Source organism: Thamnophis sirtalis, unplaced genomic scaffold, assembly GCF_051295495.1.
Source record: "Thamnophis sirtalis isolate CommonGarterSnake01/CBP01778 unplaced genomic scaffold, rThaSir2_p1.2 scaffold_4, whole genome shotgun sequence".
Lineage (NCBI taxonomy): Eukaryota > Metazoa > Chordata > Lepidosauria > Squamata > Natricidae > Thamnophis > Thamnophis sirtalis.
The window spans coordinates 59050774-59077977 of record NW_028261384.1 but is presented as its reverse complement, the minus strand read 5'-3'; the positions used below and the strand labels follow the sequence as shown (position 1 = coordinate 59077977).

Here is a 27204-nt window from a genome sequence, read left to right as displayed (position 1 = left end):
AGTGGATCTGGCTATTTGAGAGACCGCCTTCTGCCAATTACCTCCCTGCGTCCCATCAGATCGCATAGAGTTGGCCTCCTCCGTATTCCATCCGCCAGTCAGTGCCGACTGGCGACTACTCGGAGGAGAGCCTTCTCTGTTGCGGCTCCGACACTATGGAACAATCTCCCCATGGAGATTCGTACCCTCACCACCGTCCAGGCCTTCCGCACAGCCCTCAAGAACTGCCTAACCCGTCAGGCCTGGGGATAATCTTATTTTCGCCCCTCCCGAATGCTGAGTGAATGTTGAGTTTTTATTGTTTAATTTACTTCGTGCACATTTCTTTTTTCGTATTGTCCTACACTCCCCTTCCTTTCTGATTGTAAGCCGCCCTGAGTCCCCTCAGGGAAAAGGGCGGCCTATAAATAAATAAATCTACAATCTACAAGTATTTCTATTAGGAACATATCAAATTGGCAAGGTTTCAGTGTAATTCCAGATCTGGCCAGCCAGCCTCTGGAATTACAAAACACACACACACACACACACACACACACACACACACACACACCAGAGTCACTTTATCCAATCCGTTCACATTCCACCAGCCTGGTGACTCCAAACACCACCTTCCATCATCTGCAGGCACTTTCACTGTTCTCATGGGAAAGAATGCCACTTAGCCATAACAATCCCCTTATCTTTCCTATCTCCCTTCTTGCTACTAGAGGTGGTTGAGCTTAATTCCCATACAGCATAGTTAAAGAAGTAGGAAAGAATATGAATAAAAAATGACTACATTTAAAAATGGCTACATATATGTCAGCCTTCGGGATTGACACAAAGATGATTAGGGGACTGGAGGCTAAAACATATGAAGAATAGTTACAGGAACTAGTCTAGTAAAGAGAAAGACCAGAGGAGACATGATAGCACTACACCAATATTTGATGGGCTGTCACAGAGAAAGGGGTCAACTTATTTTTCAAACCACCTGAAGGCCAGACAAGGAATAATGGATGGAAATTGATCAAGAAGAGATTCAACCTAGAAATAAGGAGAAATTTTCTGACACTGAAAACAATCAACCAGTGGAACAGCTTACTTCAGAAGTTGTAGGAGCTTCATCATTGGAAACTTTCAAGAAGAGACTGGACTGCCATTTGTCAGAAATTATGTAGGGTCTCCTGCTTGGGTGGGGGAGTTGGACTAGATGATCTATAAGGTCCCTGCCAACTCTGTTATTCTATTCTATTCTATTCTATTCTATTCTATCCCACTAAGGTATACAGTCAGCATGAAGTTTGTTCTTGAAAAATATGAATATAAGTAGAAAAAAATAATACAATAAACATTGCACAAATTTATCTGGTATAACCCCATAATTCATAAAATATACAACATAACCAACCCACTATTATCTGTTTATGGTTTTAAATGAAATTGACTAAGTATTTCACTTTTCATGGAAGAAAACCAGAATTTGACTCTAATTTGCTTTTCCTTGTTCATAAAATTAAAGAGTGGGGACTTTTGGGGTGGAGTTACACCGGTATGGAACAGAAAAACAGGGCTCTGTTCTTTCGGCCTGATTTTCCATGCCAGGAGGCTTGCAAAGGCAGAACTGGGTCTTGGAGGGACCAGCGACAGAGATGAGAAGCTCAGAGGATAACATGGAGAGATGCGATCCCCTGTTATAGTAGGAGAAACCTCTCAAATCCGGAGCGGGTGAGACTGGCCGGATCCAGATGCATGACAGCCCTTTAAATGGAGAAGGAAGCAAGAAGAAGGAAACAGCTGAAAGTATCGGTGGATTTTGAGGAGTTGGAATGAAGTATTGGTGTGACTCTCAGGAAGGGTAAACCTATAGCCTAGAGGGTGAGTGAGTTTCCAAGGCAGGGGGGGAAAGTGGCACTTTAGCAATGGGAACAGAACCTTGAGAAAAGGGAGTTAACATTCAGAGAAGGAATGGAGGAAATGTACTGATGGCTTGAACTTGCTGGAGAATTACTATAGGCAGAAAAAACACAAGCTGAGATTGTGATTAGACTGCAACTAAACATTGTGGATTGCAGAAAAGGAAAGAACAAGCTACAAGAAACTTCTGCCTGGGAAGAAGACAGTGGAAATTAGATCTGGCAGAGGAAGCGAGAGAACTGTGATAGTGACTGTGCTAAATAGATAGAAGGCAAAATCCTGAACTGTAAGGGAGGAGAAGCTGGTGGAACAGTAAGAACAAGGAAAAAGAACTTTCTAAGTTTCCAGAAATCTGTGCAATCTAAGTAACCTGATATAAGTATATAAAATCCTGTATAGATATTATTTACTGTATAGCTGTTCGTTTAAAACTAGAATTGGAACTTTACATAGAATACCTTAAAGATCTTCATATTTTATATTCTCTGACATATATATTCTCATAGATTCTCATAGATACTTATAGATAATACCCAGTGGACATATGCATATGTGAAAGCAAACTTAGATAGACTTATATAGTATATTTATATATATTTATATAATATATTTATATATCCTAGATATTTTTTATAATGTAATCAATTTAATAATTAAGTAAAAAACATTACATATATTTATTTATATTTACATTCTTATAAGTAGACTTAAGGTATTAAACCTGCGATATAAGTATTATATTATAAGTATTATTCATAGTAAATGCAATATCTATAATTTTTATATTTCTTATAATTAAATAAAAATAGATTAAGATTAGTATAACTGTTTATGTTAGTAGTCAGAACTATTAGACTATCATTAGATTATTATTAGATCATTAATTGTATCGATCAATTGAATAGATAGGCTATTGATTGTATTATAATATAGGATGTTCAATATTGTAGTCACCAATAATAGTTAGTGAAGTAGGTAGAAGAATTGTAAGGAAGTGAGGTAGATACAAAAAAAAGGGTGGGGGAATGGGGATATATGGTACTGTGAAAGAACTTTTTAAAAAACATTAAAATGATGAGTACAACTACCACAGTTACCAAAATAGGGGGGGGGGAGCAACCACGACGATAGCATCCCCATCAAGACCACGTTCAGTGGAAAGCATGCTAGGAGGAAATCAGGCTCCACTATAAATCTACAGAACGTGCACTCAACCCTAACATCAATTCAGGAGACAATGTTGAAGATGCAGGAAGTAATGACAAAAAGTCTTGAAGAACTTATCGGTGATATGGGGGAGGTGAAAGGAGAGATACGCAAACTAGATGATAAAATTGGTACAATGCAGGAAAAGATAATACAAAATGAGCAAAAAATAAAAATAGTGGAAACTAGAATGGAACAAACAAACAAAAAAAAGCCTAGATAAAACAGAAAGTAAAATGATGGCGGTAAACAAAGAAATGGAAGAAGGAGGAGCCAACATCGTGACAACACAACATGTGGCCTCGACTGTCCGAGACCGCTGTTGACACTTTTGCCACTGGACGGTCCAGCAGGGCCTAAACCGTCCCGGAGAGATGGTGATCAGGAAGACAAAACCTTGCTGGTCTCAGGGACACTGCAAAGTCCCTGATTGACCCAAGGGAACCGCTTTAAGCTGGCGGCAAACAGGCAGCCCCCAGGCTGACGAAGTCGGAGATGGCTCCAGAAAGAAGGAAGTGAAAGTGAGTCCATCGGGTGGGTTGTTTTTTTTTAAACTCTGAGAAAGATTGCCCAAAGAAACTTTTTAAAAAGATAAATTAGTCCTCTAAGTAAAAGAATAAAGTGGTAAATTTAATTCTTATTGGACTGCCTTGGAAAGTTTATGTTCTTTCTTGTAACGATATTTTGTGGATTGAAGTGATTGTAATGTTTCCTGTTTCTCCGCTTGAAGTGAATGGATTGATTTTTGTCCTCTATTTTTTACCACCTTCTTTTTTGGCTTAAATTAAAACTTTCTTTTTATTTTAACAAATTCTCCCTTCTATTTGTTATTAAATTCCACAAAAGACAATTAAAGATTTTTGTTTTCCATAAAATTGAGAAAAGTATAAAAAAGTGGAATCTGCCATTCGGAAGCCAGAGTCTGAAGTTCTTTCTTTGAAACAATATATCCTTTGTTCATTCCTATTTGATCTTACTGACTTTGTAACTGAAGGGTTTGCAACTTGCTTACAAAACCTGATAAAGAGTCAAGGGCACAAATTGCTTTTTGCAGGTGCTCTTGGAAAATATTTTGGCAAGAGAAGGAAAAGGAAAGAAAAAGAGTACAAAAGAACTTGTGCTTAAGACTATATGTGTGTGTGTGTGTGTGTGTGTGTGTGTGTGTGTGTGCGCGCGCGCATGCATACATATATATATATATATATATATATATATATATGTATATGTATATGTATATGTATATGTATATGTATATGTATATGTATATGTATATGTATATGTATATGTATATGTATATGTATATGTATATGTATATGTATATGTATATATATACACACACACACACACACACATACATACATACATACATACATACATACACGGACGGACGGACGGACGGACTGACAGACAGAGAGACAGACAAAAGAAGCTTGGAAGGCATCTATCCCCAACGATTGTTCCAGACAATCCCAATCAGATTGGGTAAGGATTTTTTTCAAGACCTAAATAAAATAGTTTTGAAGTTTATTTGGCAAGGGAAAAACGCTAGAATAAAACTTAAATTGTTACAAGATGCTAGAATTAGAGGAGGATTGGGCTTACCTGATTGGGAGTTATACTACCAAGCAACAAACTTGAAGTGGATTAAGGAGTGGATAACACTAAAAAACTCTAGACTATTGAATGTAGAGGGTCATGATTTACTGTTGGGATGGCATGCTTTTTTATGGTATAAGGGAACTAAAGCACATGGCTATTTTAGAAGACATTATATAAGGGAGGCTTTGTTATTAAACTGGGAAAAGGTTAAAAGATTACACTACTTAAAAGTTCCAGTCTGGATATCAACGATTGAAGCATTTTCATATCCAATAACATATAAAAAGGAACAAACAGTTAGATATGTTGAAATATTGAATGCAGAGGGTGAACTCAAATCTATCCAAGAGTTGAAACAAGAAGGGATAGAAATGAATTGGTGTTCATATGTACAGATACAATCTAGATATAATGAAGATAGAAAATCCAAAGGTTTTTACAATAAAATGACTGAGTTAGACAAAATTTTAACAGGTACTGATGAAAAAGTAATTAAAAAACTATACAAATATTTATTAGAGGTTAAATTAAAAGAAGAACAAGTTAAAGAAACTATGATAGCTTGGGGGAAAAACTTGGATATGGGATTGATTTAGAGAAATGGCAGAAACTGTGGTCTCAAAACTATAAAATGACAATGTCTACTGCATATAGAGAAAATTTGTATAAGATGTTTTACAGGTGGCATCTACCCCCAACGAGAATTGCAAGAATGTCCAAGAATAAATCAGAAAAGTGTTGGAAATGTCATCAGATACCGGGCTCATATTACCACATGTGGTGGACTTGCATTGAAGCTAAAAGATACTGGACTAAAATCCACATGTGGTTGGAGAAAATGACACACAAACAAATAGACTTTAAACCAGAGGTCTTTTTATTGGGAATCATACCAGAAATCTACAACAAAGACTTAAAATATCTGATTGTAAATGTGTTAACAGCAGCCAGAATCGTATTTGCCAAAAACTGGAAAAATGAAACAATACCAAAACAGGAAGAAGTTATTTGGAAAATAATGGACTGTGCTGAAATGAATAAATTGACACTTGAAATTAGAGAACAAGAGGACGAACAATTTTATAAGATATGGGACTTGTTTTATCAGTGGCTGGGGGAAAAAACTTGGAAATGAAAAATGTTTTACTCATGTTTTAACTGAAGGAGTTAAATGATAACACAATCATGCTGTGAAATAGATTAACAACGATACAATGAAAAACTGATACATCTATGAATTGAATAATTTAGAATTTTTTGCTTTAAAAAGGGTAAGGATAACAACGATTTTATGTATACTTGATAGAGGATTGGTGATGTAATGTATAATCTTAAGAATATATTACAATGATATCTTGTTGTTGATAAATAATTTTAATAAGGGAATAATTAAAAATTGGTATATATATGTAGTGACTATTTAGAATATTTTGTTGAAAAATGAAGGAATAAGATTTCTGTTTGAAGGTATGACGTACAAGGATAACAATGAACATAAGCATACTTGATAGTTGATTGGTGGAATTATGTATAATGGAAAATAGTGATATATAAATATAAATGGTTGGTAAAAAAATCTTTTCTTTCATATGGGGATTATATAAAGGTATACTGTTATCAAATAAATAATCAAGAATGTAAGGGAACTATGATTTATTGGGAAAAAATGATACTAATCATAATTGAACATATACTGTACAATGAAAGTGAGGTATTTAGTTATACTAGATGAAAAATCTGTGATGGTAAATGTTATTCGAGAATATGGATGTTAAAATATCTGTAACCAAACGACATGCTGTATGTGATGATGCTTTTTTGTGTCTTTTTTTGTTTTTGTTTTATTGTTGTATGTATGTGTTGTCTGTGTAATAAAAATAAAAATTTATTTTAAAAAAGTAAACTTGAAGATCCAGATTATCCTGGGGCTAAGAACAGACTCTTCAAAAAGAAGAAGAAGAAGAAGAAGAAGCTTGGAAGGCTAGAGTGGCAGTGGCTATCAGACTCCTTTTTTTTTCTACTTCATTTTTTTTTTTTTTTTTTTTTTTTGGAAAAGTGGATCAATATCCAGATGAGGAAACCTTAAAATTTTGAAACATCCTGGCTGGAATTCAAAATATTTTAGAAGGATTTGGGAGATTTGAAAAGAAGTTGGATAGACTATTGTTTATCACAGCAAAATATGATGGGGTTCGAGCCCCAGAAATTAAAGAAGAGAATGAAAATATAGAAGATAAAGACAAGACAATAGATGAACTTATTAATGGAGCAAATATGGGTAAAAGTGGAAAGAAGGGAAAATGGAAAAGTGAACTTGACAATTTGGAGCTTTATCCCAGATTTCCAGATATAGGAGGAAATAAAAGGGTGATAATGATGGAGTTAAGAAGAGAAACTATTGGGGCTCCCGGTTGGGCGGGGCCTGAGGGGGGTTGTTGTTTTTAACAGCTCCGGAATCTTGGCTGCGTTAAACTGTCTAAACAGCATCCATCATCTGTTTGGCAGTTTGATTACCTCTTCTTCGGACTTAGAAGAAGAAGAGGAGCAAACTATGTTTGGGCAGTACTCCAACTAACCCTCCCATAGCATAAATCTGGGACGGGAGTGGGAGCCGCCCGACAGCATAGTATTTCTCCATGCCAAGAATCTCTTCTGCTTTTTGTCGCAGAACGAAGGTATTCGCCCACCCTCAGCACAAAGACTGATTTATTACTGATTTCAAAGTGGGCAGAACTAATACTCGTGAACTCGTAATTGTATGTATAAATCTTTAGCTTCATTTTTTAAAAGAATTCCTTCTGACAATTTACTTGCTAGAAAGACATGTAAAATGGCGCCGAACAGCTTTGTAGGAGGGATCAGGCTCTGATGACATTTTCACAGATGTCAGAACATTTAAAGATCAAGAAGTGATTTATTACCAAACTAAATAGTAATTGCTGGACAATCAGCTTGCCTGGGTTTACTAATTGGATAGAGAAGATTAAACCTGGAATGGCTTCTAAGCAGCAAAAGTTTCCTCCCCCAACGCGTCTAAAAGTTCAGGAAGCTCGCCTGCTCCTAGCACTAAATTACAGTCACTACTCCCCGCCTACTTCTGCAGGAGAGCCCCTGACTTGAGAAATCTTGCAAAAAGAATTAGCCGAAGCCTTAAAAAATCATGCTGCTGTGATGGAAATTAAAATTAAGGAAGAGATATCTGCCGCTCACAAAAAGCTGTCAGAAGAGCTTATGACCCAGAACCAGGGACGTGCAGTCACTAGAGGCAAGGGAGGTGGAGCCTCACCACTCTCCTCAGGAAAAGAAAAGAAATGTAAATATTTTTTTTAAAATAATTAAAGCCAAGATAGTTGCTACCAGATTCCATGTCACAGTGGCTTGGTGTCTGCTTAGTGTTAACCAAAGCAGGAGGCAAGAGAACTCGGGGCCTCTTTTCCATAAGGAATTTTTCACCTTCTAAAAGTTAATAAAGAGTTAAAAGGCAAAGAAGTTCAGATGGAAAAGAGGCACTAATTCTCCCGCCTCCTGATCTGGAAGCAGCCAATCATGTCTTCTTGAGCACGCTTACGTTGGGCGGGTTATTTTGGAGGGTGCACTTCAGAGGAGAGAGGAGTGGGGGAGAAGGAGGAGGCTCGCTCTTCACCCCTCCCCAACCTTCCCAGGCTCCAGATTCCCTTCGCTGCAAGCCTTGCTGTCTCTTGCATCCCAAAGGTGGGTGGGTGTGGGAGCTTTGGTGGCTCCAATTCTTCTCTGGGGGGTGGGGGGGTGTCTCCTGGGGCTGCTGGCTAGATAGACTCCCGAGGAGCGATTCCTTCCCTCCTAGTCTCCCTGTGGGTGGCTGGAAATGTCCGCACATTTCAGCCAGCCACAAAATGCTTAGCCCGGGGTTTCCTTACAAGAGCCAGGCGGGAGAAGCCCTCGCTTCTTTCTTGTGGAGACGGGCACTTTGCATCGCGGGAGCTGCCAAGCGCCTTTACTGCAGACCTGGGTGCTTGGTGGCTCCCACGATGCAAAGTGCCCCGCCGCCCACCCGCTGACCCAGCCTGCGGCCGCTGCTTCTCCAAACTCCACCCTTGGAAGTCTCAGATCACCTCTGGGGGAAAGCTGAGTGAGAAGCGGAGCGAAGCTTCTCACTCAGCTTTCCCCCAGAGGCGATCCGAGACTTCCAGTGGTGGAGCTTGGAGAACAGCGGCCGCAGGCCGGGTCAGCGGGTGGGCGGCGGCATCGGAGGCGGCGGGGCACTTTGCATCGTGGGAGCCACCAAGCGCCTTTGCTGCAGACCTGGGCGCTTGGCGGCTCCCGCGATGCAAATCCCCCCCCCACCGCCAAGGCCGAACGCTGCCCTGCTTCGCAAAAGGATGCCCAGCTGAGCCTCACCAGGCATAAACCTCACCGCACGTCACTGCCCAGAACCAGGAAATTAGAGATGATATTCTGGTGGCTTTTAACTGCCTCTCTGGCTACGTCTCGGGAATTGAAGACAGATTAGAAGACCTTAGTGATTCTAGTATTAATCTGGTAACAAAAATGGATGTGGTTCAACAAAAGGTTGGCGATACAGAAAATGAAATTATAATGTTGCAGTATAGACAGATGGAATTTGCCTTAAGGATAAGAGGCCTTCAAGAGAAAAATCAAGAAAATTTGAAGCAGATTTTCTCAGAAGCCTTTGATCAATTGATGGGAAGGCCAGGAGGGAATTTTGAATGGCAAATTGAAAAGATTTATCGTGTCAACTCCTGGCTTGCCAGACAAAAGCAACTACCAAGAGACATTGTGGTGTACTTTGCTATGAGAGACATGAGGAATACGATATTGCAAGAGTCTTACAAAACTAAGCTTCAAATTGGGGGTCAGGAAGTGACTGTTTTGAAGGAAATACCACCTAAAATGTTGAGATCAAGAAAAGATTATGCGTTTTTAGTTGATGAGCTCAAAAATCGTCAGTTACAGTTCAAATGGTAGGCACTAGCCGGACTTGCACTCACCTATCAGGGGCAAAGATACCGTCTTAACTCAGTATGGAAGGCTCAAGATTTTTACAATAATATATTGAAGGCTGGACATCTCCCCCTTCTGGACCCAGAGAAAGAGAACAAGAAGGACAGGACAGACAGCAAGCTATTAAAGGATCAACAAGGTTGGATCAACTTCTTATCTCAGAGTTACAAGCAGCCAAGGAACAAAGACAAACCTGCATGATCACAAGGCAAATGGAAGAAGAATTAAGAAAGCAACAAGCCTCACAACAAACACATGCTACTGTTCAAGAAGCCACAGGTCTTAGTTTAGAAGCAGTGGGTGGAGCCAGGCCGAAAATCAAACTTCAGGATTTCCAGATGGCTCTTAAAAAGCTTCAGGGAACTAAAGATGACATCTAAGTTCTTAACCTGGAATGTTAATGGTTTAAATTCCCCACAGAAAAGGAAGAAAATAAATCACTATCTTAAACAATTCAAGAATGACATAATTTGCCTGCAAGAGACTCATATTAGATCAACTGATCAGAAATACTTGATTAATGCAAGACTTGGACAACACTTTATAGCTTCTGCTCTGGAGAAGAAAAATCTACTTAAGAAAGGACATGAAAGCCGAATTAATTGAAGCAGACTCCCAAGGAAGATATATTGCAATAGATCTGGTACTAGAAGGGAAAAGGATACTACTATTGGGAATATATGCTCCCAATCAACATCAAGATAAATTTTATAGGCTTCCGGGGGGAGGTGTTGCCACCGACGGTAGCTTAACGAAGCTGCCCTCAGAGTTTTGGTTCGTATATCTATTTAAGATCTTAGATATCTCTTTTTCCAGGCAAGGAAAAAGTAGGGAGGGACCCCTAGCTAGTTAGAGTCCTCTTTGAAGTTCACAGCCTTTTTATCTTTTGGCTGTGAACAAAAGAGAGTGATTCAATGAAAGCTGAGTCATTTACTCCGGGCAAAGCTTCTCAGCTGTCTTTTTTCAGCTCAAGGCGAGTTACCCCCCTCCTCAGTACAAGATTTTGCAATTAACTTGTTAAAGATCAATCTGAGCAGCGACCATACCGGTGAACTTTTTTTTACCAAAGACTCCTTTGTTTAACTGTTTTTCAAAATGGCGATTTTATAACCTTCGCAGTTGATATATTTAATCAGCCCTGTTTTTCTGAAGACTTTTCTTTACTAATTGCCAAAGTTTACTCAAAGTATTTTATTGCAAATCAGGGTGTGCAGAGACTTTGTTTGTTCTCTTTTGTTTTTTTTATTATGGCTCCCAAGTCAAAAAATTCCAAGCGTTTTCTTAACAATACACCCCAAGTAATCGCGATAAAGCCACAGTCTTTGCCTTCTACGCCCCCTACTGGAGATTTGTTAATGAAAGAATTTCTTTTTGAAACTCTCAGAGAATTTAGAGAGGAAATAATGCAATTTATTTCGGAACTATGTGATAAATTTGATGCTAAGATTGCCCAAACAAGGAAGGATACCATCGGAGCGATAACCGTGAGGACAGATTACATTGCAGGAATGGAGGATAAATTGGAACTTTTGGAACAAGACAATTTTAATCTGACATCTAAAATCGAAAAGTTGCAACAGGAAATTGAAATGGCAGAGAGACAACTTGTTATGACAAATTATAAAAAGACTGTGTTTGCAATAAGAGTTAGGGGATTGCGTGAAAACGAACAGGAGAATTTGAAGCAGACCTTTTTTGAGGCTTTCAGTCGTGTGGTGGGCAGTCCGGGACTCAACTTTGATTGGCAGATCCAAAAAATTTACCGCCATAATTCGTGGACAGCAAAACAGAGACAGCTTCCAAGAGATGTGGTTATATATTTTGCTACAAAAGAGTCCAGAAACGCAATGCTGCAAGAGTTCTACAACAACAGGCTGCGAATTGATGGACAGGATTTGATCGTTTTCAAAGAGGTGCCTCCCCAGATGTTAAAAGCCAGGAGAGACTATGCTTTTTTAACTAAAGAACTTAGAGATAATCAGATACGGTACAGATGGGAAGCGCCACTTGGCATTACAGTCACACTTAACGATCAGAAACATCGCCTCAACTCAGCTTGTGAAGCCCGAGATTTTTATCATAAGATTTTAAAGGCGGGACTTCCTGAATTACCCGGACTTGGACAAATACAAGGAGAATTACGACAGAAATAACCAATCACACAACTACAAGGCGGGAGCTATCGTTTTTCCCCTTCGGAAGGGCAGCAGAGCGGAGAACAAGGATTTAGTTATGCTTTCAAAATATTTGCTTAATCTTAACTTGAATAACACTCTGTGACTATGTTTTGTAGAAAATGGCATAGCGCTATACCGATCAAGAGACATTAAGGCTGTAAGAAATGATGCTGATCACCTCGGAAATTATATTGTATGGGACTTTAAAAAAAAAAAAGACTTGATGGACAACTTGGAACCTTTACATAAACTGCTTATGTTTTATTCTCTAGGGTGAGGAAGGCGGAGATTGTGACGCTTTTGGATTGTGGTTTAGGTTGAATTGAGTTGGGAAGGGTGGCGCAGATGGGAGGGTAGTGAAGGATTAATTAGAGATTATTTTGAGCCAGAAAGTAAGCTGACTTTTATAGTAATTTTTATTTGAACGTAAGTTTGGAAGAATATATTCAAGGAGCTTGAAGGAAGGCGGAGCAAATAGGGGAGGTGTACGGATGATAATAATATATATATATGGACACGGGTAGAGGCAGGATGAGTGGAGTTGGAACAGAAACTGAGAGAAATATTTGAGGTGTTTAAGTTGCTTTATAGAGAAAGAAGTAAAAGGGATATATTAAAGGTTTGGAAATGGATACATATTTAGACAAGGTCCCTAGCTAGAGTAGAATTTTATTTGATTAACTCACTTGGTTTCAACATAGTTTGAAATCCTGCAAGTAATAAATTAATTGAGATTAGGAATGATGTACATTGTTTAAGTGTTAATATTGATGGGAAGCTGAGTTTAAGGTAGAGAGTTTATTGATTTTTTTTTCCTGGGGGGGCGTTTTCCCCCTTTTATTTTTTAATTATTCTTTTCTTTTTTTCCTTTATTTTTTATTTTTTATTATTTTTTAACTTTTAATCTATCTGGTTTCAATATACTCCAGACTTTGCTTGATAAGGAACGATGTCGGGAATGGGATCTGGGAAGTCGGAAGGGGGTTTGGGAGGGGGGTTCATGGGGGGGAGGGGGGGAGGGTGGAAATAGCAATAGCAATAGCAGTAGACTTATATACCGCTTCATAGGCCTTTCAGGCCTCTCTAAGCGGTTTACAGAGAGTCAGCATATTGCCCCCAACAATCTGGGTCCTCATTTTACCCACCTCGGAAGGATGGAAGGCTGAGTCAACCCTGAGCCGGTGAGATTTGAACCGCTGACCTGCTGATTTAGCAGTAGCCTGCAGTGCTGCATTTAACCACTGTGCCACCTTGGCTCTCTCTTGGATACTGTTGCTTTTTTTTCTTTTTCTTTCTTTTTTTTTCTTTTCCCTAAAAATTTTCTTTTTCCTTATAACTTTAGTGTAAATTACAAAACAAATAGACCAATGAATAGTAAAAATATACCGAAGTGAAGAGTAGAGGGAAAGAAGAGGGAGGAATGAAGAGGGAGTGAGAAGGGAATGTAAGGAAGGTGAGATGGTGGGAAGGGGAGAAAGGAATGGTTGAGGGGGAGGGGAAGTAGATTAAAAAAAAAAGATAAATTTTATAAAATGCTTCATGCCAAGTTAGTACATTGGGACTATAGATCCTGCATATTACTGGGCGACTGGAATGGCTATAGATACCAAGAAAGATAAGAAGAAGAGCAAAACTACCCAAGTCCTTTTTCGACATGATATACGATTTTGAATTGAGAGATATCTGGCAAGAAAGGAATGCAGAAGAATACAACTTCATATTTTTTTCTGATAAACACCAATCCTTTTCTAGGATTGACTTCATACTAACAACCAATGATTTGCTTTCTAGGGTAAAGAAGACGAAGATATGTTCCAGAGTCTTATCAGATCATAATCCGGTTTGGATGGAGTTGGGATGTGAGATGCAAGTAAGAAGGACTTGGAGATTGAATGAAAATTTATTTAGATATGAGAAAAATATTAATGAATGTAAAAAATTGTTAATAGAATACTTTGTTTTTAATATGAATAAGGGTACATCTATGGAAATGGTATGGGACACAAGTAAAGCATATATGAGAGGAGTTCTGATAAATTTAAATAGACTACATAGACCTAAACAGGGGAGAAAGAGAATTGAACTTGAAGAAGAAATTAGGAAGAGAGAGCAGGAGTTAATTCTAAAACCAGGAGACAAAAAGATTAAAGCAATTATCTTATTAAGAGAGCATTTTAATATGCTGATGTCAGGCCAGGTAGCTACTAATTTGCTAAACATAACACTTTCTGTAATGAAAATAAATCTGGTAGATGGTTAGCATATTTGATTAGGAAAAAACAGAAATCTCGTAATATATTGAAATTACATTATAAAGGGAAGGAAGTGCATCAACAGGATGAGATCCAAAAGGCTTTTCATGAATTTTTTACAGGATTGTATATGAATGATAAAATACAAAGTTTAGATATAGATAGATACCTGGATAAAGAAAAAATACTTATAGTCAAAGACAAGCAGATGGAGAGATTGAACCAACCAATAACTTCCGGGGAAATTTTCCAGGTAATCAAACAGCTAAAGGTAGGGAAAGCACCGGGTACAGATGGCCTGACAACAGCTTATTACAAAAATTTACAATTAGAAATAGTAGAACCTCTCAAGGAATTATTCAATAAGATTCAAATGGAAGGGAGGGTACCCCCATCTTGGAAGACAGCTTTCATATCCTTGATACCAAAAGAGGATCAAGATCTTACTCAACCAAAAAATTATAGACCTATATCATTACCATATATAGATTATAAAATTTTTACTAAAATACTAGCGAATAGGTTAATGTTGGTTGTTCAGCAATTGATCCATAATGATCAAACAGGTTTTATTCAAGGGAGACAAATGAGAAGTAATGTAAGACTAATTGTTAACACATTGGAATATTTGGGAAAGAATAACCAAATCCCTGCTGCGCTTATATTTTTAGATGCTGAGAAAGCCTTTGATCGAGTGAATTGGCAATTCTTACTGAAAATATTGCAAAATATGTAAATAGGAGAGCACTTTTTACAATCAATTAAAGCAATATATCAGGAACAAACAGCTCAAATCATAGTTAATGGAAGTTTAACAAACTCATTTATAATTGAGAAAGGTACAAGGCAGGGTTGTCCCTTATCCCCATTATTGTTTATCATAACTTTGGAACTATTGTTGAATAAAATACGGGGCTCTGATGATTTACAGGGAATCAAGATTAGGCAGCAAGAATATAGAGTACGTGCTTTTGTGGATGACTTGGTTATAACATTAACCCAACCACAGGAATCTAGTAAGGTTATGTCCAAGTGTCAGGATTTAAAATAAATTTAGGGAAAACAAAGATGCTAGTTACAAATATGAACACTAAACAAAAGGAAGAATTAGAAGGAATGACAGGATGTGAAATAGTTAAAAAGGTCAAATATCTAGGAGTTTACATCTCAACCTCAAATGGGAAGCTATATAAGTATAATTATGAACCTCTATGGCATAGCATTCAGACAGAGATGAAAAATTGGGAGAAATTACAATTATGTTTGCTGGGAAGAATAGCAGCTGTGATAATGAGTATTCTACCTAAATTTTTATTTCTTTTTCAAATGATAACAATACTTTAAAAAGATGTGAATTTGCTAGAATGGCAGAAGGGCATTAATAAATTTGTATGGGCAGGAAAGAAGCCGAGAATAAAACTAAAAATAATGCAAGATGTGCGTGAGAGAGAAGGCTTGAAATTACCCAATTTGAAACTATATTATGAAGTAGTAATTTTATTGGTAATTAGTGATTGGATTAATTTAACAGATGACAGAATACTTAATATTGAAGGGCATGATTTGGTATATGGATGGCATGCTTATTTGCTATATAACAAAAAGGTAGATAAGAACTTTAAAAGTCATATTTTAAGAAATGATCTACTGCGGGTCTGGAAAAAATATCAATACAAATTAAACGATAAGATACCCATGTGGGCAATTCCTAGACATGCAATAGAAAATATAAACATAGTACAAAAACAGGATGTAATTACATACAGACAGCTTCTTACCATAGAAAAAGGTGTATTACAGTTAAAACCTTTGAATGTACTAAAAGAAGAAAAGACAATTCAATCATGGTTTCAGTATGGGCAGTTACAGGCCAGATGGAAAATAGATCAAAAAGTCAGCTTTATGCAAGTCGAGGATAATTTACTTAAACAAATTAGTGATCAAAGTCCAATACATATAAAAAGACTATATAATGTATTAATAGAAATGGATTCGGAAACAGAACTAGTTAAAGACTGTATGATTAAATGGGCTCAAAATTTTGAAGAACCATGGATACATAGGAAAAGATCTGGGTAAGAAATGTAAAATTTACATAAGCCCCAAATTTGAGAGAAAACTTTTACAAGATGTTTTATAGATGGCATTTAGATCCTAAAAAACTGGCTTCTATGTATCCTAATTTACAACCTAAATGCTGGAGATGTGATTGTGCTGATGCTACTTACTTTCATATATGATGGACTTGCAAAAAGATTAAAGCATTTTGGATAAAAATATGGTGGATTATGCAAAATGTTCTTTAAAAAAGGATAAAGTTTACCCCGCAGTTATTTTTGTTAGGTATAATTACTGATTGTATAGTTGTAGAGATTAACCTGATTTTGCATTTAATAACTGCAGCTAGACTGTTGGTGGCGCAATACTGGAAGAAGGAAGATTTTCCTACTATTCAAGAATGAACATTGAAAGTAACAAACCTAGCTGAGATGGCTAAAATATCTGCATATCTTAAGGATCATTCAAACGAGAGATAAACTGGAATGGAAAAGATGGATTGATTATACTCAAAATAAATACTGGACTAAGAAATTTCAGATAGCTTATGACTAAAGAAACCAGGAATGATATAAATTGTTTAGAGTTAGCCTAGCAAGGAGGAGTTAAAGCTCAAGTGAAAGATGTTATTAACTTTTTTTCTTTTTAAGCTTATTTTAGAAAGTTTTTGTTAAAGATTAAATAGTGATATAAATAGTAAATAATTTTTTCGTTAACCACAATAATAACAAGGAAATGTTAATGAATAATGTTTAATGATATATATGTATGTATTGTACTAGTAAAAGCAAATTGGATAGAAGCTTTAAATTGTGAGGGAAAAGGGGGGGGGGAATTCTTAGATACCTTACTAACTGATTTTGTTTCAGAATAAGTTATAAAGGTGTAATGTTATTGGAGGTTTATTGAAATTGCGAATGAATGCCAGTAGGTGGTTGTGTCTTTAAATACAAATGATTTTAGATAAAAGCACATTTAAATAATTGTAATTAAATGAGAATTGTGGTACAGTGCTAGTAAAATATATTAAAAAATTGATTTGAATCAATTCAAATTGTTTGACAATTCAATTTGAATGAAGTATATGTAATGATTGTGGAAGAAACGCACAAAATGTATTTGTAATGAATCGACACACTTTCTACAAGATGTAACGAAAGATGATTCTTTTTTTGTGTGTGTTTTTGTTTAATTAAAACAATAAAACTTTTCAAAAAAAAACACCAAAGAAATGGAAGAGGCCATTAGAGATGGAGAGAGCAATGTTTTATCTTAGATTCCAAAATATAGTGGAAACTAAGGAGGAAGCTCTTCCAAAGTTAATGGCCGAACTCCTGGCTGAACTTCTGCAAAAAAGCAAGCAGGAAGTGGAAAATGACTTGGACAAAGTGTATAGGGTCCACAAAAATTAGGCACACAGACATAAACTTCCAAGAGAGATACATGTAAGATTTACAAGAAAAAAGACAAGAGATGAAGTCTACAGCAAAACAAGAGAAGAGTCTTTGGTTTATAAGGGAAAATAATTCATAACATTAAAAGAGATACCAAAATGGATAAGGGAACTGAGAAGAATCTACCATTTCCAACTGCTCAATACAGAGTGATATTTAGATGATTTATCCCTGAGGGGATGCTAATAACCTGGCAGGAAAAAAAAATCTATATTGACTCTCTGGAAAAGGCACAGGAATTTTATGATTACTATATAATAGGAGAAGATGAACAAGATAGTAGAGAGGAAGCAAAAAATAAGAGTCAGAAAGAACAGACATCAGAGGAAAAACTTACGGAGCAGGATATAAGGGACTGAAGGGAAACAGAACAACAGGAGAGAGGAGCCAGGAAAATAACATAAACCAAGACAAGAATATGAAAAGGACCAAAACCAACATACAAATACGATGGAAGATGAAATAAAGATGATATCCTTGAACATCAATGATATCAGTTCATCAGCTAAGCGAAAACAAACATTAACAAGACTTAATAGACAGAATATGGACATTATCTGCATATAGGAGGTCTATATCAAAGAAAAATATGGTAATATTCTAGAATGCTCCAAAATAGGAAAGCTGTATCTGGCGTTAGCACAAAATAAGAAAAGTGGAATTGAGGTATACATAAAAGATTGGTTAAATTCGAGGGAAATATTTAGTGACAGAGAAGGCAGATTTTTAATGATAGAAATAACAACAAATCAAAAAAGATGACAATTTATGCTCCAAATATAAACCAAAAAGAATTCTATAATAAATTACACAATAAAATAATTGAATCAGATTGGGAAAATGTCTGTATAATAGGCGATTTCAATGTGGTGGCAGATAACAAAATAGATTATAGGAATACAAAGAAGAAGAAAAAGAAAAGACAACAACTACCGAGTACCTTCTTTGAAATGGTGCAAGAATTAAATTTAAGGGATGCATAGAAACAGATACATCTAAAAAAAGACAGTACACTCCCCCCCCCCTCATCTGCACAATTTGTGGTCGTGAATTGATATGGATTGGATTAAGCCAGAATTGATCAATAGCAACAGCGATGGTGAACCTTTTCTGGCTTGCGTGCCATAAGTGGAGAGAGCACAGTAGGATCGTGCATGGGCATAGCACACCTATAATGCAATGCATGACCAACCACCCCCTTAGTGCATATGCGCACATGACAGGCGTTCCCCTCCATTTTTTGCATGCTTTTTTCGCCCACCCCAGGTTCGAGAGGCTTTATAGGAGCTTGGGGAGGGCAAAAACAGCCCCCCCCCCGAGGCCCTTTGGAGACTTCAGAGACCTTCAGGAGGCTTCCCTGAAGGCTCCGGAGGACTAAAAACAACCCTGCAAGCAAACCGGAAATGACTTCCAGTTTGCTCGTAGGGCCATTTTTGGTCTCCAGAGCCTTCAGGGACCTTCAGAAGGGTTTCCTGAGGCTCCGGAGGACTAAAAACAACCCTACAAGCAAACCGGAAGTCCATTCCTGAACTTCCAGTTTGCCCATAGGGACAGTTTTTCCTATAAATCCTCTGGAGCCTGGGGAGGGTGAAAAATGGCTTTAAAAAAGGCTGAACTCAGCTGGCCAGTGCGCACATGCTCGCTGGCCAGCTGACAGGGCAGCCCCTCGCGTGCCCTGACAAATGACTCTGCGTGCCAACTGTGGCACGCGTACCATAGGTTCGCCATTCCGGACATAGAAGATATGGATATTTTGCCAAATACATGGAAAGACCCTAATCTACTAATGCCAAAATGGAAAGGTCAGAGGAAAAAATTCAGATGGACGCTAAATCAGAGAATTGTAAAAGAAAAATCATATATACAAATGATGGATAAGGAATTAGATATTTTCTTTAAGGAAAACAAGAAAGATCAAACAACACTACAAAACCTATGGGATACCACAAAAGCCTATGTGCGGGGTATAACAATACATATATGGCAAGGGGAAATAAGGAAAAAAGAAACAGCAAACATTATTACAGAAGAAGCTTAAAGAGTTGGACACCGTGTCGCAGAAAAAACCAGAAAATATTAAAATCAAAGAAGAGAGAGATTTGGTGAAACACAAAATCAATCTAACACTTCAAGAAGAAATGATATGTAAAATAAAAATGGCAAAAGAAAACTATTTCAAAACAGCAAATAAACCAGGTAGATGGCTGGCCCACAAATTGAAGAAAGAAAAAACAAAAAAACTAATACAGCAATTACAGGATGAACACAGAAATTTGTTCCACAAGACAGAAGAAAAAAATGTATAATCCAAAACTTTTTTGAAACTCTATACAGTCAGGAAAACATCCCAGAAAAAGAAATCCAAAATTATTTACAAGAGAAAAACCTACCAAGTATTTCAGAGGAAGCAAGATAAATGCTAAATGAGAAAAAAAACTCCAACAGAGATAAAGGAGGCAATTAAGGACCAAAAAAAACAATAAATCACCAGGATAAGATGGGATCCCCGCAGAGATATATAAAAAATTTCAAGATACTTTTGAGAAAATCATGTTAGAATTGTACAATGAAGTATTAGAACAAGTAAAAATGCCAAGTTCATGGACTGAGGCATTTATAACATTAATTCCAAAAGAATAAACAGGCAGTCAATTGATCCAAAACTATAGGCCAATCTCGCTGCTAAATGCTGACTATAAAATATTTATGACGATCATTGCGGAAAGACTTAAAAAATATTAAATAAAATTATTCATTCGGATCGAAACAGATTCCTACCCAAGAGACAATTAAGAAATAATACAAGAATTATAATGAATGTATTAGAATATTATGAAGCACATCCAGAGAAACAATTAGCATTAGTATTGGTAGACGGGCAAAAAGAGTTTGATAATTTAAATTGGCAGTTTTTTATTACACAATTAGCTATTATGAAATTTGGAGAAAAATGTATTACAAAGATTAAAGCAAAACATATAAAACAAGACAGCTAAAATAATGGTAAATGGAGATCTAACAGACAAAGTCACTATAAATAAAGGGGTCAGATAAAGATGCCCACTATCTCCTCTTCTATTTATCCTCTCATTGGAGGTTTTCTGTACACGGATTAGGGAAAAAGAGGAAATAAAAGGGTTAAAAATTAAAAAAGAAGAATACAAAAGTCAGGCATTCGTGGACGATATAGTTTTTATAATAGAAGACCCCCTTGAAACAGGGAAAATATTAATTCAAGAAGTAAAGGAATTTGGTAAAGTTGCAGGCTTAAAAATAAATAAAAATAAAACAAAGATAATTACTAAAAATCTTACACAAAGATAAAATGAGGAATTAGAGAGGGTATTGGAAATGCAAATAGTTAAAAAGGCTAAATAACTTGGAATCTGGCTAACAGCTAAATGTTATACCATAAAAGAAGACAATTATTCAAAATTATTGCAACAAATACAAAATTGGACTTGGAAAATTGTGCTAAATTATAATTATAATTGGAAGATTGGAAGACTTGCAACCATAAAAATGAATACTATCAAAAAAATTATTTCTATTCCAAACTGTACCACTAAAATTAGGGAAACATTTTTTTCATGGAACTAAATAAAATAATTTTAAATTTTATTTGGCTGGGGAAAAAAGCTAGGTTAAAATTAAAATTACTACAAGACTCTAGAATCAAAGGAGGATTTGGCCTCCCAGATTGGGAGCTTTACTACCAGGCAGCAGCGGTAACATGGCTCAAAAAATGGACAGTACTTCAAAATAAAAGAATATTGACAATAGAGGACCATGATTTACAGCTGGGCTGACATGCTTTTATTTGGGAGGGAAAGAGTAAAGCCCATAAATATTTCCAGGTAAGAGGGGCCTTACTAGAAGTATGGATGAAGAATCAAAAGAAACTTCTACACAAAAATTCCCAGATGGATATCAACCAAGGAAGCAATTACCTACCCCCATGTAATATATTTGAATAAGATATTGACATATCAGGAATTATTGGATGGGCAAGGAAAACTTAAAACAAATCAGGAGTTAAAATTACAGGGAATTTAATTAGGCTGGTGGCTGTACCTACAAATTCAAACAAGATATAAAAAGGATTTAGAACAGTATGGATTTCAAATCGAACAACAAGTATTGGACAAACTAATAACAGGAATAGAAGAAAAAATGATGACAAAAACATAAAATTGTCTCTTAAAATTCAAAATGGAGGAGGAAACCATGAAGAAAAGGATGATAATTTGGCTAAAAACTTCAGGTACAATATTTAATTGGAGCACTGGAAAAATTATAAATTGACAATGTCGGCATCTTACAAGGAAAACATCTACAAAATGTTTTATAGGTGGCAGTCACCCCATGCGAGATTGGCCAAAATGTTCCCAAATAGATCTCCAAACTGTTGGAAATGTAACCACCAACAGGGGACCTTCTATCATATGTGGTGGACGTGTCTGAAAGCCAAAGAATTCTGGACAAAATTCAAAAATGGTTAGAAGAAATAATAGAACAAAAAATTGACAAGAACCCTGAGCTGTTTCTTCTAGGAATAATTAAAAAAAAAGTACTAAGGATATTCAATATTTAATGCTTCATATAATCACTGCTGCCAGAATTTCATTTGCCAAAGTTGGAAACTAAAAATCATTCCATCAGATGCAGAAACCATAAAAAAGGTGTTAGAATGCTCAGAAATGGATAAACTAATGATGGAACTAACAGATAAAGAGAAAACAGAGTACTACAAGATATGGAACAGGTGGTACAACTGGCTTGAAAAGAGAAGTAAAATCAATGCATAAGGAACACATAGCAAACACAATGAAAAGAGATGGCATATATTTAGAAAGTAATAGAGATGGAAATAGTGTATATAGATGTATATATTGTAAAAATGAGAAAGTATGAAACAAAGAAGAATATGTATAAAATAATAGAATGAAAAATGGAAAACCTGGAATCAGAAAAAAGAAATACCGATAACAGAAAACTGTAAAAGTGTAATTGTGATTTTGGAAAATGTCAAATAATTTAAAAATAAATAAATAAAGAGTGGGAAGATGTCTTTCTTATCCATTTGGATATTATATTTTCTACCCCAAATACAATGATAGTTATGAAAATATACAAAAGCATGAACATATGTAGATAAAGCAGCTGGTGTCTTCAGGAAGAGCTACAAATCCATTCACTTGTAAAGACTTTCTCATTACATATTTCCCCCCAATTTATATTGACCAAATATAAATTGGTCAATATTCAGTCCATATAATTTCTCAATTGGCTAACAAAGATTAGCTCCATGCACTTTTGTTGCACATAAGCCAGCTCAGAAAAGGAATTTGAAAATACTTGCCATACATATAATTACAATCATTTATTAGGGATAATTCTTTCATTATCTTTAGTAAATTACTAGTCAAAGTTTTCTCATAATGTTTTGCATTTTTCTAATATTATTGTAAATTTTATGCTATCTTTCATGTTGTAGCTGTAGCACAGAAATGACATAAATGAAGGAAATGTTATATCACTTTTTCAGAGGGTTGTTGATGAACTGTGTTTATTTTAAAAAGCGGTAGTTTTAATTTAGCAATTCAAAATCAGCCCAGTAGAAATACCCTACTTTCCTATGAATCATTAAGAGAAGACATTTCCACTCTGGGAGCAACCATTAGGTCCTGATTCAGTAGACATCAACAGATATTTCACTCTTTACACACTCTTTACTGGTGACAATGGCAATCTGATCATATTCATGCTAACTCCAAAGGAAGTTCCATTTTTAAAGATTTCCTGGATATTTATGGAGCAGATGGGAATCAGAATTATATACTTAGAATATATAGTCTGAGAAATCATCACACAGCTTCTTCAGGAGCTATCTCATAAATCTTTGTAATTAAAATTCTACAGTCTACATTGATCATACCCATTTTTTGGATATCATGCAAGCCATATTATGGTTTTTTGATTTTGGCTTAATGCATTAAATGAATCCTTGCATTGTATTCGATAAACTTTTACTAAACAAATTACAGTTTAGCATTAGATGCAAATTCAGGATCTTAACAAACTCCTAAAGTCTGAATGTATTTAAGGAATAAATGTAGACATAATTTCAGGATACTTATTATATAAACAGGATATTATAAAAAACACAAATTATTTTTTATTTAATGTCATAAAAATAAATGATTGGGTAGTTATTAGAATTTTTTGGCAAATCAGAAATTTTGAAAGCCAACTTTTGGAATTGTCTTCTAAAATAATCAAAAGCCAACAATGAAATAAAATCCATTTTGTAAAATATTTCCAGAAATTTTTTCTTGCCTAAAAACAGGTTGTTATTCTTCTGTAATTTTATTTTTTGACACTAGAAAAAGTACTCAGGAAGCAAAAGGAGTAAATACAGATAATTCACAACAGAATTTTCATTAATCAGACATTTCATTCTAAAGAAAAATATACTACTTCATATACTACTTCAGGAGTCCCCAACCTGTGCAGATTACAACCAGGCCATGGAAATGGCCGGTGAGTTTGCGCATACACATCCTCACCCGCAATTCATATAATTGGAAATGTTTGGGAACTAAACTAATTCATCTTCCCATAATTGGCTATGAGTAAGAGTTATAAATAACAAGTCCTATTTTTATTCCATTAAATAATAATAAAGCTTCCTGATTTACTTGCTTTTTATTTCTTTTAATTCACCAATTGTATTATGGGCTCAGAATACATGTCCTCTGAAATATGTAGCTGGAAACTTTCCACAGGAGGAGACCTCAGATCAGAAATTTGCCCGGGAAGACCTTGGCTGGTGTCTTTCTAGTAGTGAAGATGAGGATTTTTAAACCTTGAATGAAAATAGAGACGCAATAATTAGTCAGAAAAGCAGAGAGTGGTACACTCATGGAACTAACAGCAGCTTGTAAAATTCCATCAAGTCACAAGTCCGCAGTGTCATCTGAAGTGCAGGATCTGTTGAATGGGCAAGACCCTTTCAGATTCTTCCTCACCAAAGTCAAATGAATTAAGTCAAAATACAATTCTTGAGCCCTTCATATAAAAAGTATTTTATTTCCTCTTTTGGGGATTCTTGTATCTTCTGTTCAGTTTAATTATTGAATAGATGTGGAATGGCTGGTCCAACAATATCCAAAGGAATTCAGGGACAAATCTTTATTAATAGTCCCTGGAGAGAAGCAAGAATGCTTCTCTGAGCTACATGAAGATGCTGACTCTTATAAAAAATGCTCATTTATGCCAGGCAAAATTGGATATTGCCTTTGGAATCCACCACACAAAAATAATGTTGTTGAATTATGAAGAAGGTCTTTGAGTGGTGATATAGATATATCCAATCTTATTGCTGATGATTGGTACCAGAAACACAAGGAATATGGCTAAGTTCTTTATATCCAAGATTGCCTCTTGGGAGTGCCAAGTCTGATGGTGAACCTCATATGAATTTTTTATCAGATCTAATCAGCTATTTGATATCTTATAAATCTGCTAGTGATGGAATGGGTTGAAATAATTAAGCAACATGATCTTTCAGAGACAATGGTATAACTTATTAGGTCAACTCCAGATCGATACCAAAGGAATGCAAAAGAAAAATGGGGTCATCTTAAATTGAGAAAGCTTCTGAAAGAACATGCAACACAAATACCTGATCAAGATTCTTGGCCAGGACAATAGGACAATTCTCAAGTATTGGATCAATGGGAGTTGAATCCAAATGGCTGTGTTCAGAATTTAGAGAAAATTTGGGGAGTTTAGGAAAAAATTTGAAGACTTCTCCAAAGAAATTCCTATCCATCTGATTTATCCAAGTGTTGAAAATGTGAGAAAGAGGAATGTCTCCACGGTACGGATGTGCGGTCTCGATGCTCTGAGACTGCAGCTGGTATTTTTGCCACTGGGGGGGTTTCAATCAGACCTAAATCATCCCGAAGAGACGGTGAACAGGAAGAATACATCTTGCTGATCTCGGGGATATTGCAAAATCCCTGAAAAAAGCAAGAAAAAGTCTTCAAGCTAGTAACAAAAGACAGCTTATGCTGATGAAGTGGGAGACGGATGGCTATGGAACGGAAGGGAACAGAAAGTGAAGTGTGATTCAACTGGGGAATTCTTTGTTTTAGAAAAAACAACTGCCCAAAAGAATCTCTTTTTTATGCTAAAGTAAACCCATAACCAGAAGAAGTCAGTGGTGAAATTGATCTTCATTGTTTTGTTGTGATCAGTATATATTTTTCTTCTTGTAACTATTGAAATGCTTTTTCTTTCTCCCCCCCCCACCCCCTGCTTAAAGTGAACAGACTGGTTTTTCTTCTTTGGTCTCTGCATTATTCTTCAACCAAAGGACTAAAATCTCCCCCTTTATTTTAACAAAAATTATCTACTATTTGCTATTAAACTCCACTTTGTTCCTCCTAAATCTGAGTCAACACAAGAAAGTGAAAAAATACTATTTTTGCTGCTCAGAACTTAATGTTTTCGTGCTTCAAAGCTCTGTAACTAAAAGTGATAAGAGTCAAGGCTAAAATTGTTTACCACAGCTGTTTCTTGAGACCCTTATCGTTATTGGGAGAAGGGAAAAAATGGAACCTCTCTCTTGTGAAGATTAAAACTACAACGGCAGTAATTTACAATTTGGAACATGGAATAATCTACAGAAGAGGAAGCTTTAATTTTGCAAAAGATTTGGGGTGCAATTCAAGAGTTATTCGTAACTTGGAAAATTGACAAGAACATAGAGTTTATACCAGAAAAAAATGAGGGAGGTGGAGTTCCAAAAATTGAAGAGAAAAAGGAACACAAAGATAAGAAAACTAATGATTTGATCTCTGAACTGAAAGTGGTTGAAAGCGAAAAAATGGGAGTTTGGAAGGGGGATTTAGATGGCCTGGAGCTTTACCCCAAATTTCAAGGCACAAAAGAAGAAAAAAGAGAAAAAATGATGGTTTCAAAGGAAAAAACCTTAACAGAAATAGGATTGGCAACTAAAGATAAACCAATTAAAGTAGCAAAAGGGCGCTGAGACTATCTGAGAGACCCAATGGACAATAAGGTGCGGAGAGATGTCCATAAAAACTTTATCGAGGAAATAAATAGAAAACTAACTCCACAAATGGCAAAAGAAATAAGACTACAGGCCTTCTGGAAGGATACAGGTTGATATATGTAGTTGTAGTGAAGTTTATTTATAGGCCGCCCTTTTCCCTGAGGGGACTCAGGCCGGCTAACAACTTGTATGGGAGGGGAAAAACATACAATAACATATAAACACAATGTATAATTAAAATCGAGCAACATTCATTCAACATTCGGGTGGGGGTGGATTATACTCTTTACCCCCAGGCCTGGCGGGATAGCCAGATCTTGAGGGCTGTGCGGAAGGTCTGAAGGGTGGTGAGGGTACGAATCTCCATGGGGAGATCGTTCCAGAGGGTCGGAGCTGCTACTGAAAAGGCTCTCCTCCGCGTAGTTGCCAGCCGGCACTGGCTGGCAGATGGCACTCGGAGGAGGCCTAATCTG

General features: G+C 36.3%; 1 pseudogene; it reads left to right on the top strand.

The window, feature by feature from the left end:
* The first annotated feature begins 24570 nt into the window (after positions 1-24570).
* Positions 24571-25945, top strand: LOC106545299 (tyrosyl-DNA phosphodiesterase 1 pseudogene; annotated as a pseudogene).
* The last annotated feature ends 1259 nt before the right edge of the window (positions 25946-27204 follow it).